At 34.0% G+C, this 18,044-nt stretch overlaps 1 protein-coding gene and 1 long non-coding RNA gene across 3 annotated transcripts in view; both read right to left on the minus strand.

The window, feature by feature from the left end:
- LOC125654515 (multiple epidermal growth factor-like domains protein 11) overlaps positions 1–18,044 on the minus strand; it is a 139,025-nt gene that overhangs the window by 82,401 nt on the left and 38,580 nt on the right. The gene's annotated exons all lie outside the window — the stretch shown is intronic.
- LOC130048138 (uncharacterized) lies at positions 4,373–17,676 on the minus strand. The gene is made up of 3 exons (XR_008796988.1): positions 17,348–17,676; positions 16,250–16,507; positions 4,373–4,413 (listed from the first exon to the last, which is right to left on the minus strand). It is a non-coding gene; the product is annotated as an uncharacterized LOC130048138 (long non-coding RNA).

The raw sequence follows: 18,044 nt of genomic DNA on the forward strand, positions 1-18,044 counted from the left end.
GTAGATTTGATATATCCCATTGAACAAAAAATACAAGATGCAACAGTCTTCCAAATTTGCTTTGCAGTTAGATATTTTATTAAACATTGATGTTAACGGCAAAGTAACATCTCAACTTTATAAAAACCGGATGATTTCACCTTCACCATCATCAACGTCCTATATTTATGTAGCAATATTCCATCATTACCTGCATATGGTTTTTATGTCTCTCAACTAATTCGATATGCAAGAGCTTTGTGTATTATAAGTGTTTAAGTTGAGGCAAGCTACTGCCCAACATGTTGATGTTACAGGGATTTCAACAATCTTGTTGAAAGTAAGCAATTCAGTAATTATATGGTTGCTATAACGATGTAGTCTACAAATACAACCTGTCATCAGGTTATTGGTGACTGACGTGGATCGGTTTTGTATTCCTTGTGACGGTCCGTATTGAGCCTAATGCACCACATACATATTTCCAACGTGTCAGTGGACTGTGTTCTTTACACGGACATATTGATTAATGTCGATGCTGTACCATCTTTAGAACCATTTTGTATGGATAATATTCAACTGACAGGTGAATAAGGTAACATAATAAGAAAATATTTCATCGAAAAAAAAATGGCGTAGGTAAAATGAAAACTACCCTTCAAGAAATTAATGTCACGTTAATCATAGATATCTACATTTAGTCTTCAGAAAGTAATAATCATAAAATGTAGGAAACATAAAATATAATTAAATGTTCTTGCATTTGTACATTTCAGATGCATGTTAAATAAGTCTTTTGCATAGCATTCTTATATAAAGTGAGTGCGTATCTATCTTTGACAGTTCAAAATGGGTAGGAATTATAACGTTTTTTACATAATATCATTATATACTACCAATTTGTCCCATTCCACTGATCAAACTGGAATGGATGGTATGATGAAATCTTCATTGATTGATTCATACAATTGATGCGCCGGTGAAGGTGGGTTTTCGTCAGTTACATGTGGCGTTTCTTCTTTCCGTACGGCGCGTATTAGATAAAAGATCAAAAGGATCAATAACAAAATCACAGACACAGATCCTGAACAAACAATGACGATAACGATTGTTGAATAAATGTTGTTGGTTTTCTTCACACCATAACTCGTACGCAGTTGTGTTAAGTAGGGCCATAGAAATATATCAGGAAAAAAGCATTAATAAACAGATCAATTTGTGACAAATTCTGTAAACACAGCCCTTTTATACAAAAATAATATGTATATATCATTAAGTGCATATTGACCTCTTATACATTTTTCACCAGATCGACAGCCTCAACATCAACTCTCTATCACGTGATCAAATATCAAGATAAAAACGCATCGTGTATGTATAAATCGTAGAATTGGCACGATATCCAGATATCAATGCAAGTTGAAGTTAAAATAACTTCAAAGCATATTAATTTCTTAATTTGAAAAGTGCTGAGAGCAAGTTTATTGTGACTTGCAACATGTCTAATTTTTGCATTGAATATGCAAGATGCAGCGATTTTTGCACATACGAAGTTGAATCTAGCCTGAAAAACATATTTTCTGTTGAACCCAGAACTTGCTCCCCTAACTTTCCTTTGGCACTGAAGTTCACATGTCACATAAATGAAACATCTTTCACTTAAAAACCTCGGGGTGTCGTGCCAATGATGATTTTTTTTATGTACGGAAACCCTGTTTATGCAAATGAGTTCATTGTGAAAGTAACTATACATGTAGATTAGGGGCGATATCAATATCACAATATAATATGGATATTTCTTTGGCATGTATGCTAGATAAAGAAGAAATTGAAACTTTTTCAATATCAAAGAGAATTAATATAACCCATTTGACAGAAACTTTTACGCGATTGCAGTTTACCGTTTGACAGCGGTGGTAAATAACGAAACAATATTTTGACATTTCCAACCACAAAAGTACTGTAGATATGTACGTCATGACCTTCGTCATGACGTAAATTTCATTGTGACGTCGTGCAATGTGCAAGTGTGGTAAAGTATATTTATGTACAGCACTGGTATTAAAGATTTTATGGGGAAAGCCTTAACTGAACAGCGTAGTTGGTGAAGTTTCAGTAGAAGTGTTCATGTAGTAATGTTCATAATTCCCTATACCTTTCGAAGACAATTCTGACAAATCATTGGTAGAACTGGTAAAATAAGACACATCTTCCACTCCCAGGGTCGATGTCAATGGATTTTCTGAAATATATATACATTCAAAACAACTGAAGTCCCCAAACAATAATACACTTGACGTTTAATTCACAGCGTTTGAAAGGTTTCTCTATACTATTTCAATTGTCATTCACACATCTAATATTGATATACTCCTATAAAACAGTTCCTATATAACTCCTTACGAATATATGTTCAACATTTCAACTGTTCTGGCGACTGTTGGATTAGGAACTGTTAAATTCAACTGTTAAAAACGACTGTACTTTGACCGATGACGTCAAATGGCGCTAACTCCAGTTTTCCTTTCCTGTTCTTTGGATAAATATAAATGGTGGATGCCCATTTTGCGGAAGCAACTGGGAACGAAATTCAATTAATGTTTCAAAGTAGGGATAAGAAAAACATAGAAAGTTATTTTTTCATCATTTTCTAGAATCAATTGTATAAGATTAAGGTTAATTATTTTCCTGTTCTTCTTGTAAAAACTATTATATGCAAGTCACACGATTCTTGGTCTGCTGATTTATTAATGTAATGGCGACGTTCACTGATTTTACTAATTCTGAAATACAGAATCTATTAGATGAAAAGTAGAGCAGAAATACGAAACATATAATTATCGGTTGCGACATTTGGTATGCTTTATTTTAAACTAGTAGATACGGTGCAAAATGGATGCAATCACACTGTCAATTTCAAAGTCAACACACCATGTGCATCTACTAAAGACAGCCTAAAAATGAAGGCGTATAAGAAGAAAATATTGACTGGTTCCTCAGACAACATTTGTTTTGTTTGACCCACGAACGGACATGTTGCCCTCAGCCTACGGCTTGAACAAACACATTCTTTCTTGGGTCAAACCATATCTTGTCCTCGAACCCAGTCAATAACTGTATACTATCAAACACGCGAATTAAGATAGGGCATACAGTGACATGACGCTGTTTTGTTTGTACATTCGTCTGATCCCATGTAGACAATAATCTCGGAATATTTTGTCCTTACATTTTGAAGTTTAGCTGATTATGATGAGATATATTTCAGACGTGAAAGGGGACGATAATGCACAGTTATCAATTTCAGAACTCCTATGAGGTATACAAAATAACGATCTGAGCAAACATGGGACCCTGGGTATATCAGAGATGGGATCAGGTGCCTAAGAGGAATAAGCACCACCTGTCGACCGGCCACACCTGTCGCGAACCCTATGTCTTGATTATGTAATGAAGTAATCCGTAGTGGCTGCATGTTTAGATATATGTTCTTTTGGAATTTGATATTTTACAATCATTTCTTTGGACATGTTCATGCCATGGTTTAATTAACGATCAGACACAGCATATCATTGCAAGTGCATGCATTTTGCAGGAATTCGTCATTATATTCCCTGGTCTATCATATTTTGGATAATTATCTTACCGTTTCTTTTCTCACACCAACACATGTTTTCAGAAAGATGTAAATCATGAAATAAGAGCAGTCCAACTGAATATATATCAAACATAACCAAACTATGCGTAAGAAGTTTACAACCAGTGGAACCAAACAATATTCTGATGATATTTTTTTCAATTGTTTGTACTGTAGGTATTTCATAGCACATATCATATGTCATGTGCTTTACCATTAATTCGTTTCTAATTTAATATACCCAAAGAAAATACCCTTTAAAGCGAACGCATTTAGCATTGATTGCAAAAGCAGAATAGCTCGTGATTTGCAACTTAAGGTCATAAAATATGTCAAAGAGGCATACGTTTGCCAAGCTCTTTATTTTGTATTCCTTTTAGGAGTGATGAGATTAATCACTATTCGTTGTATGCAACTTTCATATTGCTGGTTATCTTACACAAAGTGTAAAAAATAATCCCTACCTGTTTGGTTAGAACATTTCCCAGTCATATGGTCACATGTTACGCTACACTCTAATGGACAAAATGTTTGGCATTCCACTCCATACAGCCCAGGTAGACAGGTGTCACTGCAGTTTAAGCCAGTGTATCCTGCTGGACATACTGTGTGAATAAAATGAATGCAAATTTTATTAACGACAATAAAGGTAATGGTATTTATGAAAATCGAATTTAGTTTCCCAGATATTAAACGTTAGTTAAATTAATGTCATGAGACTATCTCTCTTGCCTTGATACTCCTGCACAGTCAGGTTAAAGAATGATCCAGGGCAGCACTGATGACCTTGTCTCTCTCTGTGAATATAGAGTATGAAAATCAGTATATATCGTATAGGTGTACAGTGTATCAAGACAGTAACTCTAGGTCAAAGAGAGTCAACGTTTGAATGATAACCTGTCGATGTATTGTTGATTATGAAATATGTGAGAATTTGATCTACCTTAACAACTGTTATATCCACTATAACATTGAACATATATACTGTATCCTGTGTCATGGTATCGGGGTATTATTGGTGGTGCTGAGCTATAGACAAAACATACATATTTATACTCACCTATGATCACAAGGTGTCTCCATCTCGGCTATAGCATACACAAAGTAGAAACTCCACTGTATTGTATACACATATTCAACGTTTGAATTTAGATTTGGATGATACTTATTAAATACATTGAAATTACTTCCTGTAAAGTCCTTGAATTTAATAATCATATTTTACATTTCAAGTGGAAGAGGATACCATTATGTTAATTAACAACTTTGTATGATTTGATTTATTGGTTTAAATGTAACGATAAACCTGTTGGGAATAATTGTAAAAGTGCTATTAATTTTTGACCTTTCTATATTATTAAAAGCAGTCGGCTGTATCAAAGAAATTTGTGTAAATAAAGAAGACATATATCATAGCTTATCATACCATACGTCTAACATATATATTTATTGTGAGACGAACGTTTCCCAAAATACTCAATTTCTGTTAAATTTGCAATGTGGCGTTAGTTTTTAAAATTCTTAAAACATTTGAAGTTGAAAAAACTTTCGATTTGATAGTGATTGTGCGTTTTTTCTCGGAAGTATACCTATAACATGCAACAACATATTTATTTGCCATGATTTATGTAGGTATGTGGTTGCCCCTATTTTCCTTTTATTTTGGTTGTGGGATCTACGACATTGATAAGTGTTTGCTATCTTTAATACGCAAGTTTTGAGATGCTATTTCCCTTTAGAGAAATCTAGTACACAGCAAAACGACAGAAAAAAAATCGTTTACATGCGAGCGTATGACCAATATCGAGAACCTCATTGATGAATGTGCTTAATGAGTTTCTCATGAGCAGTTTTATCACCCGAATTCGAGTGATGCACCAACTAATTCGGCAGAAAATATTCAAAGAGTAGTTAAAGTTGTGAAATTATTCTTATATCATGTTATGTCTTTGCTCGTACTTATCCTATATAGAATAGTTCTTGCAAATATGACATTGTTGTTATGATTTCCCTTTCGTAACATATTGCAGTTATTTGATACCTGTGTGGAAGAAACCCTTTCCAGTCGTGTGGTCACAATCACGGCTACTATCCATTGGACATTGTGTTTGACAATCTAGTCCATACATCCCAGGTGGGCATACGTCGTTTTCTCTTAAAAGAGGATTACCAGTTGATGAATCAAGGATATTTTTCTCACCACTTGCTTTGTCTTTTGATCTAAATGAAGTGAAGTTTGCATTGCTATTATCAGACAAGATTGACAACCTTTTGTCGAGCTATCTACTCATTCAGTTCAGACATTTTTCACAGTCTTTAAAGTTTAAATAATTAACTGCTACCATATAGGCTTTAAATGATGAAAATCAAATTTATAAAGTGTCTTATATAAACAAATTACTCTAAGGCGCTTTACAATATGCTAATAATGTAATTCAACAAAATTCAACTTCATATTCCCAGGGTATTGTCTTATGAACAGCTTCCTTAATTTTTATATTTCTGCAGCACACTTTTTAAGAAATGTACAACGCATTAAATAAATTGTGACCGTTATAGACCTCTTGTTGCTACAGTCCTGGGGGCCCATTTTACAGAAGAACTAACGCAAAGTCGCAAGTCTTAAATTGTATTACATAATTATTAGTTTGATTGATTAATTAATTGATTGAATATTGTTTTACGTCCCTCTTGAGAATATTTCACTCATATGGAGACGTCACCACTGCCGGTGAAGGGCTGCAAAATTTCGGCCTATGCTCGGCGCTTATGGCCATTGAGCAGGGAGGGATCTTTATCCTGGCGCACCTGTTCCTACACGGGACCTCTGTTGTTGCAATCTCATCAGAAGGACCACCCCATTTAATCGCCTCGTACGACAAGCAAGGGGGTGCTGAGGACATATTCAAACACGGATCCCCACGGAATCAGTTATTAGTTTGAATGAAGAAATTTAAATGTTTCTGAAACCTAACTTTCAACATTATTTCTTCACTATTTTACATTGGAGTGCATTATCTTATAATAAGCTGGAGTATTCCAATATGTAATGTTGGTCGTAAGACGAAAGTTCTTTTGTAAAATGCACCACTTAATTAAACTTAATTAAACATGCGGCTTGTTAAAACTTTACAAAATCATTCTCTATGATAAATTGAAGACTAGACTTTTTGACATCATTCAGATGAAAGGCAAAAATAACGAACAATGATCAATCTCATAACTCCTATAAGCAATACAAAATAGATAGTTAGGCAAACACGGACCCCTGGACACACCAGAGGTGGGATCAGGTGCCTAGGAAGAGTAAGCATCCCCTGTCGACCGGTAACACCCGCCGTGAGCGCTATATCCTGATCAGGTAAAAGGGGTTATTCGTAATCAAAATCAGTGTTCAAAGAACGGACTAACACTCTATATGAAACACGGCAGACGACATTTGGTCCATTGATTGGTTGTAATGACGACCTAGATCATTATAACGACCATACAATTTGTGAAATGCTGACTTCAATCAAGACTGTTGAAACAAATGCCAGAAATGTTTGCAAAGATCTTTATGAAATCAAACTTTGCGTTTTGCGCATGATAGAAATATATCTTTCAGAATACATATGTAATATCATTCACTGGATAAAGTAAAATTTTTGCTAAATTTTGATAGTGAAAAAGGTTTATATTTTTCATACTTAATCAATTATTTATGATAAAAATATGTTGTAAAAAACCTGTTATGCTCGTATTCCCTTTGCTGTATGTATGTTATACAAAGTGTTCCCTAACATCAGCAATTAATGTATACATAGTTATATAATATGTCTTACGGCGTGATCGTGTTTGAGGGCGAATCAAAAAATATTGGCATTAGTATATAGATCCATAACAGGGCAAATATATCTCCAAAAATTAGCACCTAATGTGAGAGGACATAGCTCAATCAAAATATTCTAACTTTAGACAATTTTGATCCGCCTATTAATTGAACGCGGGAAACGTTTGCAACTGATGTGAACAGTGCATTGTGACTCATATTCAGCGTCGGTGTATAGCAAATACACCAACATAGGGAGGCATTGCATTGTACAATCGCGTTTTAAATCGAGGAGTGATTATATGATTTAAAAAAAGAAGATTTAAATGCTTTTACAGATTCAATGTAACATCTCAGAACGACCTTAACTTGGGTACACGAAATTCAAAATGGAGAAATACATGTCCACTCGCTAGTATTCGAATCGACACCATTGGGACCAAAATTGTCAAGTTCCATAGGTAGAGTTTAATTTTCGCCCTATATTAGCAGGCTTTTTTTACAAACTGTTGACATTAAAAATTTGATAAGTGTTTATCAACTTTCATTATTCTGTTTTAGAAAACTCTGTGATTTTCCGATGTTGACCTATACTTCTGTTTTGATATGTCTGACGGTGTAAAAAAGATAGCAACATACATATTCTCTTTAGTTAATGAGCAAGCCAAACTGTATGAATTGAGAATTAATAGTTCTTCCATTTTCAACCAATGATATTTAAAAGTCACATGAGAGTGGAGTTACCTTAAATCACGCTTCCAGCCATGTATAACATGTTACAAAAATTGCTATATATGTCTGAATAGCAATATTAAAAAACAGTTGACTATGGCTTACGTCAAGTATCAGGCATTTTCTAGACACACAAAAATACAGCATGGAAATTTAGACAGATATACATGTAAATTCGAAAAAGAAAATCATATGATATAGCTGAAATTGAACGTCTTGTCGAAGATTTAATCATCTATATCCACTATTTTTGGCAAAAATAGGGTGTAAACGAAACTGATACGAAAACTGTACACGAAACTACCTGCAAGGGTTCCAACAATATCGTTTAAAGTCAACATTTTGCAACTTCTACGGTTTTCATAACGATCTAGTTTGCCAATACAACCTATTATTGGGTAAAATGCTATTGTTTTTTTTGTTTTAGAGGGGGGAGAGGTTAAGACAATACAGTATTTATTGTGCATGTTTAATTCCGTTGATTTTCTATTTCATAGGCCTAGTTCGAAGGTCCATCAACGTATCAGTGTTCCGTTGTCCAGTATAAAATTAGAAAAGGAAAAATAGTGTCGTCTCGGTTGTCAAGGAGGTGTGTATCCATACCAAGTTACATTTATACAATATCAACAAATATTTTTTCAGCCTGCTCAACAAATCAAATTGCGTGTTACAAATAAAATTAAATTATGAATTATGAGACGGATTGAATGCTATATTAGGAGGCACAGATGTCAGATATCCACGCAAGTCCTCCGTGAACTTAAAAGTCTACCTCGCTCAGAAATTAAGACTTCAGAGGTGCCGACAATTTTAAAGGTCCACCGTGTTTTATTTTACAAAAAATAGTTTAGGAGGCGGATGTTTAAAAAAAACATTTTCTAATTAGTTACTATAATTACTCAAGTTTAACCAAACATATACAGTTGTTTCTCTTTTTATCGTCAATTAATATCAATTTTAATGGAAATTAATACGAATAGATATATGCAACTTGAAAATATAAACTCGTCTTTGAGATAGACGGTAAAACAACAACATTTACTGTGGTCCTTTCACTGAATGGAATTTTAATTTTTGATCACGATTTTTTTCAATTATGTCCAATATAGCGGGGAAAATGTAAAGTTTTATGTAGTGGGGCAATGTATCACAAATTCAAACATCGTGATAAAAAAATATACAAAAGTTCCTAGCATTTTAACAGTTGTGATTTACAACCAGAATAAGCCCCTAAAAATATATTAACCTATGCGTCCATTTTTTGTGCATTACACTGTGATTCTCATAACGTCAACATCATGATGTTATATAGGTTTTTGGTTGAAAAACAATACAAAGTTAATCGACAGTATAACGAAAACTAGAAAAGATATAGTTATAAAATAAATTGTTTTATAACCTATAACTCCTAGAGCATCAACTGTGAAAGTATCATTTATTTTGTCGAAAGCATAAATTTTAGTTCTTTGTGGTACTGGTTCTTTCCATAAATCAAAAGGTTTTTCAATATGGAGAGTATCAACGGATCTCGGATTATATTCAAAATGAATTAAACGTTAAGTTAAGCTCAATGCAATCTTAAAACAAAACTATTATATCACTACTTCAGTGCTTTTCTGATACGCCAATTTCGATATAAGAGCTATTATGTGTAGGAAGTACATTTAGTGGAACTTTGAAAGCCTTAGTGGGATAGAGTGACACTACAGTCAGTGTGCAAGACGATGATATGTTTTGAAACAGCTTTGTTTTTGGTATATAAATGTAGGAAATGCAAAATACTGTCGAAAGAAATGTTTTATTAAAGCTGAAACATAAAAACAATGTCATATTTGTAAGGAACATCCTGGATACGATACCTACGATCAACGAAATGACGTGATATGATGCGATATATAAAGAATTCCATGTATCTAATTACTCCCTGCATACTTATCACTTCCTTAGTTTGCGTATCAGTTAAATTCAGGTGGTGAAACAGCGTAGGTGAAACTTACTGAGTATATTCAGTTATGCAGTGATGACTATTTGTCACACTCCAGTATGCAAACAACTTCTTTTACACCTTACTGTGTACGAAAATTCTCCAAAGGGAAACAACTCGGACGTATCTCGAAATCGGCCTTCTACAGATTTATTTATAATATAAAATGATATTCTTTGATCGGGTGATGTTGGTTAAAGTGTCAGTGGATGTGGTATTTTCAGATTAATACATGCAAGGTGAAGATAACGAACAGTGATCAATTTCATAACTCCTACAAGCAATACAAAATAGATAGTTGGGCAAACACGGACCCTGGACACACCAGAGGTGGGATCAGGTGCCTAGGAGGAGTAAGCATTCCCTGTTGACCGGTCACACCCGCCGTGAGCCCCATATCCTGATCAGGTAAACGGAGTTATCCACATTCAAATCAGTGTGCCAAGAACGGCTTAACAATCGGTATGAAACACGTCAGACAGCATTTGACCCAATGCGAGGTTGTATTGACGAACTAGATCGTTATAACGACCATAGGATTTGCGAAATGCTGACTTCAATCGAGACTGTTGAAATCCCTGTACCATCAACTTGTTTGTCAGTAGCTTACCTCGATTTAAAAACTGACTATACCCAGAACAAGCTCTTGCATATCGAATCAGTTGAGATATATAAACACCATATGCAGGTGATAATGGAATATTGTTACATAAATGTGGGAAGTTGACGATGAAGAAGCTGAAATCATCCCGTTTGTCATACAGTTGAGTTGTCAGTTTGCCGTTAATGTCTAGTTTCAATAAAATATCTAAGTATGAAGCAGAAGTGGACGACTCTGTGGTGTCCTTTATTTCGAGCTCACAGGGATATATCAAATCGACATATGAATGAAAGCTATCATTGTTAATAGACAAAACGTCATCAATATATCTAAAAGTCGAATTGAAGAGAGATTTTTTCTTCTCACGCAGAATTGATGAATTCCGTCCTTCCATCCATTTATTGTCAGTGGAAATCAGATGTCATATGATAGACTAATAGTCTGATAATGAATTGACTTGCAAGTGTTCTACTTTTGATATGCTTCAAAATCGTTCTCAATATGTCCTGAACTGGCCACTTTAAAACAATTGCCATTGTCAATATCTATTATGGATGTTCACGAATGAATTGGAATGATCTTTATCCGGGAAATCATTATTTCCGTATAGCTTTATCTTTCCTGTAAAGTTAATCGATGTTATTCTGTCCTCATTTGCTGATACTAAATAGTGTGGTATATACCACGTGTATTTGGTTTGATTTGTATTAATATACAAAGCAGATACAATATTTTGATGTGTGGTTGAATATATAAAGTGTCTTGATGTGGTCTCCATCTTAACATTTATATATATCGAAGACGTTTTATCTATTAAAAGTAATCATTTTATATAATATGTCGATTCGATATATCCCAGTGAACTAGAAATAAAACATGCAGCATAGTCTTCCAAATTTGCTTTGCAATTGGATATTTTATTAAACATGGATGTTAACGGCAAACTAACATCTCAACTTTATAAAAACGGGATTATTTCACCTTCTCCATCATCAACATCCCATATTTATGTAGCAATATTCCGTCATCACCTGTATAGAGTTTTCATATCTCTCCACTAATTCAATATGCAAGAGGTCTGTCTGGGTATTATAAGCTTTTAAGTTGAGGCTAGCTACTGCCCAACATGTTGATATTACAGGAATTTCAACAGTCTTGATGAATGTAAGAAATTCACTAATTCTATGGTCGTTATAACGATGTGGTTTATCAATACAACCTGTCACCGGTTTATTGGTGTCTGACGTGGATCAGTTTTACAGTCCGTATTGAGCTTACTGCACCACAGAGATATTTTAATTTGTCAGTGGACTGTGTTCTTTACACGGGCAGATCGATTAATACCCATACTCTACAGACTCTAGAACCATTTCGTATCAAAGATATTCATCTGACAGGTGAATAAGATCATTTCGTAAGAAAATATTTCATCGAAAAAAAATAACATAGGTAAATTGAAAACTAACCTTCAAGATATCAATGTCACGTTATTCATAGATATCTACATTTAGTCATCAGAAAGTAATAATCATAAAATGTCAGGAACAAAATATAATTAAATGTTCTTGCATTTGTACATTTAAGATGCATGTTAAATAACTCTTTTGCATAACGTTCTGATAGAAAGCGAGTGTGTATCTATCTTTGACAGTTGAAAAGGAGTAGGAAATCTAACGATTTTTGCATAATATCATTATATTCCACCAATTAGTCAGTCAGCATTGATCTGATTCAACTGATCGCACTGGGATGGAAGGTACGACGAAATCTTCATTGATGGATTCATACAATGGATGCGCCGGTGAAGGTGGGTTTTCGTCAGGTACATGTGGCGTTTCTTCTTTCCGTAAGGCGCGTATTAGATGAAAGATCAAAAGGATCAATAACAAAATCACAGACACAGATCCTAAACAAACAATGACAATAATAATTGTTAAATATATATTGTTGGTTTTCTTCACATCATGACTCGTAGTTGGTGAAGTTTCGGTAGAAGTGTTCCTGTAGTAATGTGCATCATTCTCATTACCTTTCGACAACGATTCAAACAAATCAGTGGTAGTTTTGGTATTATAAGAAACATATTCCTCTCCTAGCATCGATGTCAAAGGATTTCCTGAAATAGATATACACTTAAAACAACTGACGTCTCCATACACCAATACACTTAGCGTTTAATACATAGTGTTTGAAAGGTTTCTCTATACTATTTCAATTGTCATTCACACATCTGATATTCATATACCCCTATAAAACAGTTCCTATATAATTCCTTACGAAAATATATTCAACATTTCAACTGTTTTGGCGACTGTTGGACCAGGGACTCTTAAATTCGACTGTTAAAAACGACTGTTGATCGATGACGTCAAATGGCACTAGCTCGAGTGTTCCTTTCCCGTTGGTTGGTAAAATAGAAATGGCGGATGCACATTTTGCGGAAGCAACTGGGGACGAAATTCAATTAATGTTTCAAAGTAGAGATAAGAACATAAAAAGTATAACATTAAGGTTCATTTTTTTTTCTTTTCCTCTTGGTAAAGCTGTTATATGCAAGTCACATGATTCTTGGTCTGCTGATTTATTTACGTGGTGGCGAAGTTTACTGATGGTGAAATACAGAATCCGTTAGATGAAAAGTAGAGCAGAAACACGAAAAATATAATTATCAATTGCGAGACTGGTTATGTTTTCTTTTAAACTAGTAGATACGATGCAAAATGTACGCAATCACACTGTCAATTTCAAAGTCAACAAACCATGTGCATCTACTAAAACAGCCTAAAAATGAAGGCGTATAACAAGACAATATTGACTGGTTCCTCAGACAACATCTGTTTTGTTTCACCCTCGAACAGATATGTTGCCCTCAGTCTACGGCTTTAACCACAAAGTCCTTTTTTGGGTAAAAACGACTGTTGTCTTCGAACCTAGTCAATAACTGCATACTATCAAATACGCCCATTAAAATAGGACATATAGTGGCATTACCCTGTTTTATATCTGTCTGACCGCTTGTAGACAATAATCTCGGAATATTTTTCCCTTACATTTTAAAGATTAGCTAATTATGATTTCAGACGTGAAATATGAAGGTAACGAACATTTATCAATCTAAGAACTCCTATGAGGTATACAAAATAACGATATGCGGAAACATAAACCACTGGATATAGCAGAGGTGGGATCAGGTGTCTAGGAGGAATAAGCACCACCATTCGACCGGTCACACCTGCCGCCAACCCTATGTCTTGATTAGGTAAATGAAGTAATCCGTAGCTGTGGTATGTTTAGATATATGTTCTTTTGGAGTTGATATTTTACAATCATTTCTTTGGACATGTCCAAGTCAAGGTTCAATAAAGAATCAGACACAATATAGCCTTGCAAGTACATATATTTTGCAGATATTCGCCATTATATGTCCCGGCTTATCATATTTTGGATAATTATCTCACTGTTTGTTTTCCCAAACCAACACATGTTCTGAAAAAGTTGTAAATAATGAAATCAGAGCAGTCGAACTGAGTACACATCAAACATAACCAAACGATGGGTTAAAAGCTTACAAGCAACGGAACCAAAGAATCCTCTGTAATATGTTTTTAATTGTTTGTACTGTATGTATTTTATAGCATATAGCATATGCAAGGTGAAGATAATGATGTGCTTGACCATTTCAGTTTTTCTAATTGAAATATACAAAAAGAAAAGAATGTTTGATCGCGGGAACATTTTTATATTGATTGCGAAACTCGCATAATAATGATTTGCAACTTATTTTCATAAAGTATGTCAAGGAGGCATGCGTTTACCTATCTCTTTATTTTGTATTCCTTTTAGGAGTTATGGGATTGATCACTGTTCGTTATCTTCACCTCTCTATTGCTGGTTAGCTTACACGAACTGTAAAAATTATTCCCACCTGTTTGGTCAGAACATTTTCCAGTCGTATGGTCACAGTTTACGCTACACTCTAATGGGCATTTTGTTTGGCATTCCACCCCATACAGCCAGGTAGACAGCTGTCACTGCAGTTTAGGCCAGTGTACCCTGCTGGACATACTGTGTGAATAAGAAGTATACAATTGATAATAACGACACAGGATGTAATGACATTCATCGAAATCGAATTCAGTTTCCCCAGATATCAAACGTTTATCAAAATAAGTGTCATAAGACTATATCTCTTGCTTTGACACTCCTGCTCAGTTTGGTTAAAAATTGATCCAGGGCAGCACTAATGACCTTCTCTCTCTGTGAATATCAAGTATGAAAATCAGTATATATCGTAAGGGGGTACAGTGTATCAAAATGGTAACTATGGTTACAAGAGAGACAGCGTTTGAATGATAACCTTTCGATGTATAGATAAGTAATGACATATGTCAGCCTTTCATTTACTTTAACAACTGATATATTCACTATAACATTGAACATATATACTGTATCCTGTGTCATGGTATCGGGACATTATTGGTGATGCTGAGCTATAGACAAAACATACATATTTATACTCACCTATGATCACAAGGTGTCTCCATATCGGCTATAGCATACACAAAGTACAAACTCCACATGTACTGTATACATATATTCAACGTTTGAATTTAAACTCGGGTGATTATTATTAAATACATTGAAATTACTTCCTGTGAAGTCCTTGAATTTAATAATCATATTTTTACATATCAAGTGGAAGGGGATACCAATATGTTGATCAATAAGCTTGTAAGATTTGCTCTATTGGTTTAGATTTACGATAAGTCTAGGGAATGATTGTAAAAGTGCTAATAAATTTTGACCGATCTATAATATTAAAACCAGCCAGCTGTATAAAAAATAATTGTGAAATAAAGAAGACGTATATCATAGCCTATCATATCATAAGTTTAACATATATTGTTATTGGGAGACGAGTGACTTCCCAAATTACTTAATTTCTATTAAATTTGCAATGTGGCTTTAGTGTTTAAATTTCTTTAAACAATTTAAGTTAAAAAAACACCTTTTGCTTTGAGAATGTTTGTGCGGGTTTTTTTCTTGAAAGTATTCGATTAATTTGCAACAACATATTTATTTGTCTTGATTTATGTAGGTCTATGTTTGGCCTTATTTTGATTTTGTTTTGTTTCAGGTATGTACAGCATTGATAAGTGATTGTTATCTTTACTACACAAGTTTTAAGATGTTATTTCCGTTTAGAGAACTCTAATACCCAGCAAGGTGAGAAAAAAAATCGTTTACGTGCGGGAGTATGAACAATCTCCATAACCGTAGTAATGAATGTTCTCAATGATTTTCTAATACGCAGTTTCATCACTCAAATTCGATTGATGCACCAGCTAAGTTGGCAAAAAATATTCAAAGAGTAATTAAAGTTGTGGAATCATTATTATATCACGTTATTTAGTTACTCGTACGTGTCCTATATAGAATATTTCTTGCAAATATGCAATTGTTTTTATGATTGCAATTTTGTAAAACACTGCAGTTATTTGATACCTTTATGGATGAAAACCTTTCCAGTCGTGTGGTCACAAACACTGCTACACTCCATTGGACATTATGAGTGACAATCGAATCCATACGTTCCGGGTGGACATGCGTTGTTTTCTCTAACAAGAGAATTGTCAGTTATTAAGTCAAAGATGTTGTTCTTCCTATTTGCTGTGTCTTTCAACAATGATCCAAATGAAGTACTGTTTGCATTGCTATTAATAGAAGTGTTTTCATTTGTTAACATCGATGTTAAAGGGTTTTCTGAAATAGATATAAATATAATACAAGTGCATTTTAATAGTTGAATTCGCAATGTTAGAAAAAATATGCATATTTTAATCATATACCAAATTCTATTAAACATCCATATTTAGAAAAGATAAAGTGTGGTATGACGTTGATTGTAGATATGTCCTTTCTCTCAGCCGCTTGAAGATAATCAGATTAGATAATATTTCCGTTGTGCTTTGATATTAAGCTTCACATATTAAGGTATAGCAATACTTATTTTTCATGAAATTTAGTCCACTATGGCAATCTTCGTAACCTATACACAATATATCTACCAATAAAGTTCAGATACTGTACACAGTCTTTAAAGTTTAAAGAAATACCTCATACGATATAGACTTAGAATTATGATAATAAATTTTATAAAGTGTCTTATATAAAACAAATTACCATAAGACGCTTTAAAATAATACTAATGATATAATTCAGAGGAATTTAACTTGATATTCCCAGGTTTTTATCCCATGAACAGCTATCTAACAGTTCCGACATCTGTAGCACACTTTTTGAGAAACGTACAACACATGAAATGGATATGGAACGTTACATAACTCTTGCTGATACGGTGCTGAACGCCAAATATTAATCTAAATATGTTACTTCACCCACAACGTCGTATGTGTGAATATGAATTCGTATGGAAGAGAAATAAAATAAACAAAGGAAAAAGGAAGATAAGTGATATTTTGGTTATAATTCATAGAAAGTTCAGAATTCTAATTTTCTAACATTTTAACTATATGATACCTTTACGAAACTAATAGGTTTATTTCAAACAATTTAAAAACGTAAAAAAAAAATAATTCCTACCTGTTTGGTCGGAACATTTCCCCGTCGTATGGTCACATGTTATGCTACACTTTAATGGACATTTTGTTTGACATTCCACTCCATACAGCCCAGGTAGACAGATGTCACTACAGTTTAGGCCGATGTACCCTGCTGGACATACTGTGTGAATAAGAAGGATATACTTTTTAGTAACGATAATAAAGGTAATAACATTGATGGAAATTGAATTTAGTTTCCCGGATATCAAATATTAGTTCAATTAATGTCGTAAGACTATCTCTCTTGCTTTGACACTCCTGTACAGTCTGGTTAAATAATGATCCAGGGCAGCACTGATGACCTTGTCTGTCTCTGTGAATATAGAATATGAAAATCAGTATACATCGTAAGGGGGTACAGTGTATCAAGACGGTAATTCTAGGTAAAAGAGAGTCAACATTTGAATGATAATCTTCCGATGTATTGATAAGTAATGAAATATTTAAGAATTTGATTTACCTTAATAACTGATATATCCACTATAACATTGAACATATATTCCAGTCTCCTGTGTCATGGTATCGGGACATTATAGGTGATGCTGTGCTCTAGACAAAACAAACATATTTATACTCATCTATGATCACACGGTGACTCCATCTCGGCTATAGCATACACAAAGTAGAAACTCCACATGTATTGTATACACATATTGAACATTTGAATTTAAACTCTG

This window comes from Ostrea edulis, chromosome 7 (assembly GCF_947568905.1).
Source record: "Ostrea edulis chromosome 7, xbOstEdul1.1, whole genome shotgun sequence".
Taxonomy (NCBI): domain Eukaryota; kingdom Metazoa; phylum Mollusca; class Bivalvia; order Ostreida; family Ostreidae; genus Ostrea; species Ostrea edulis.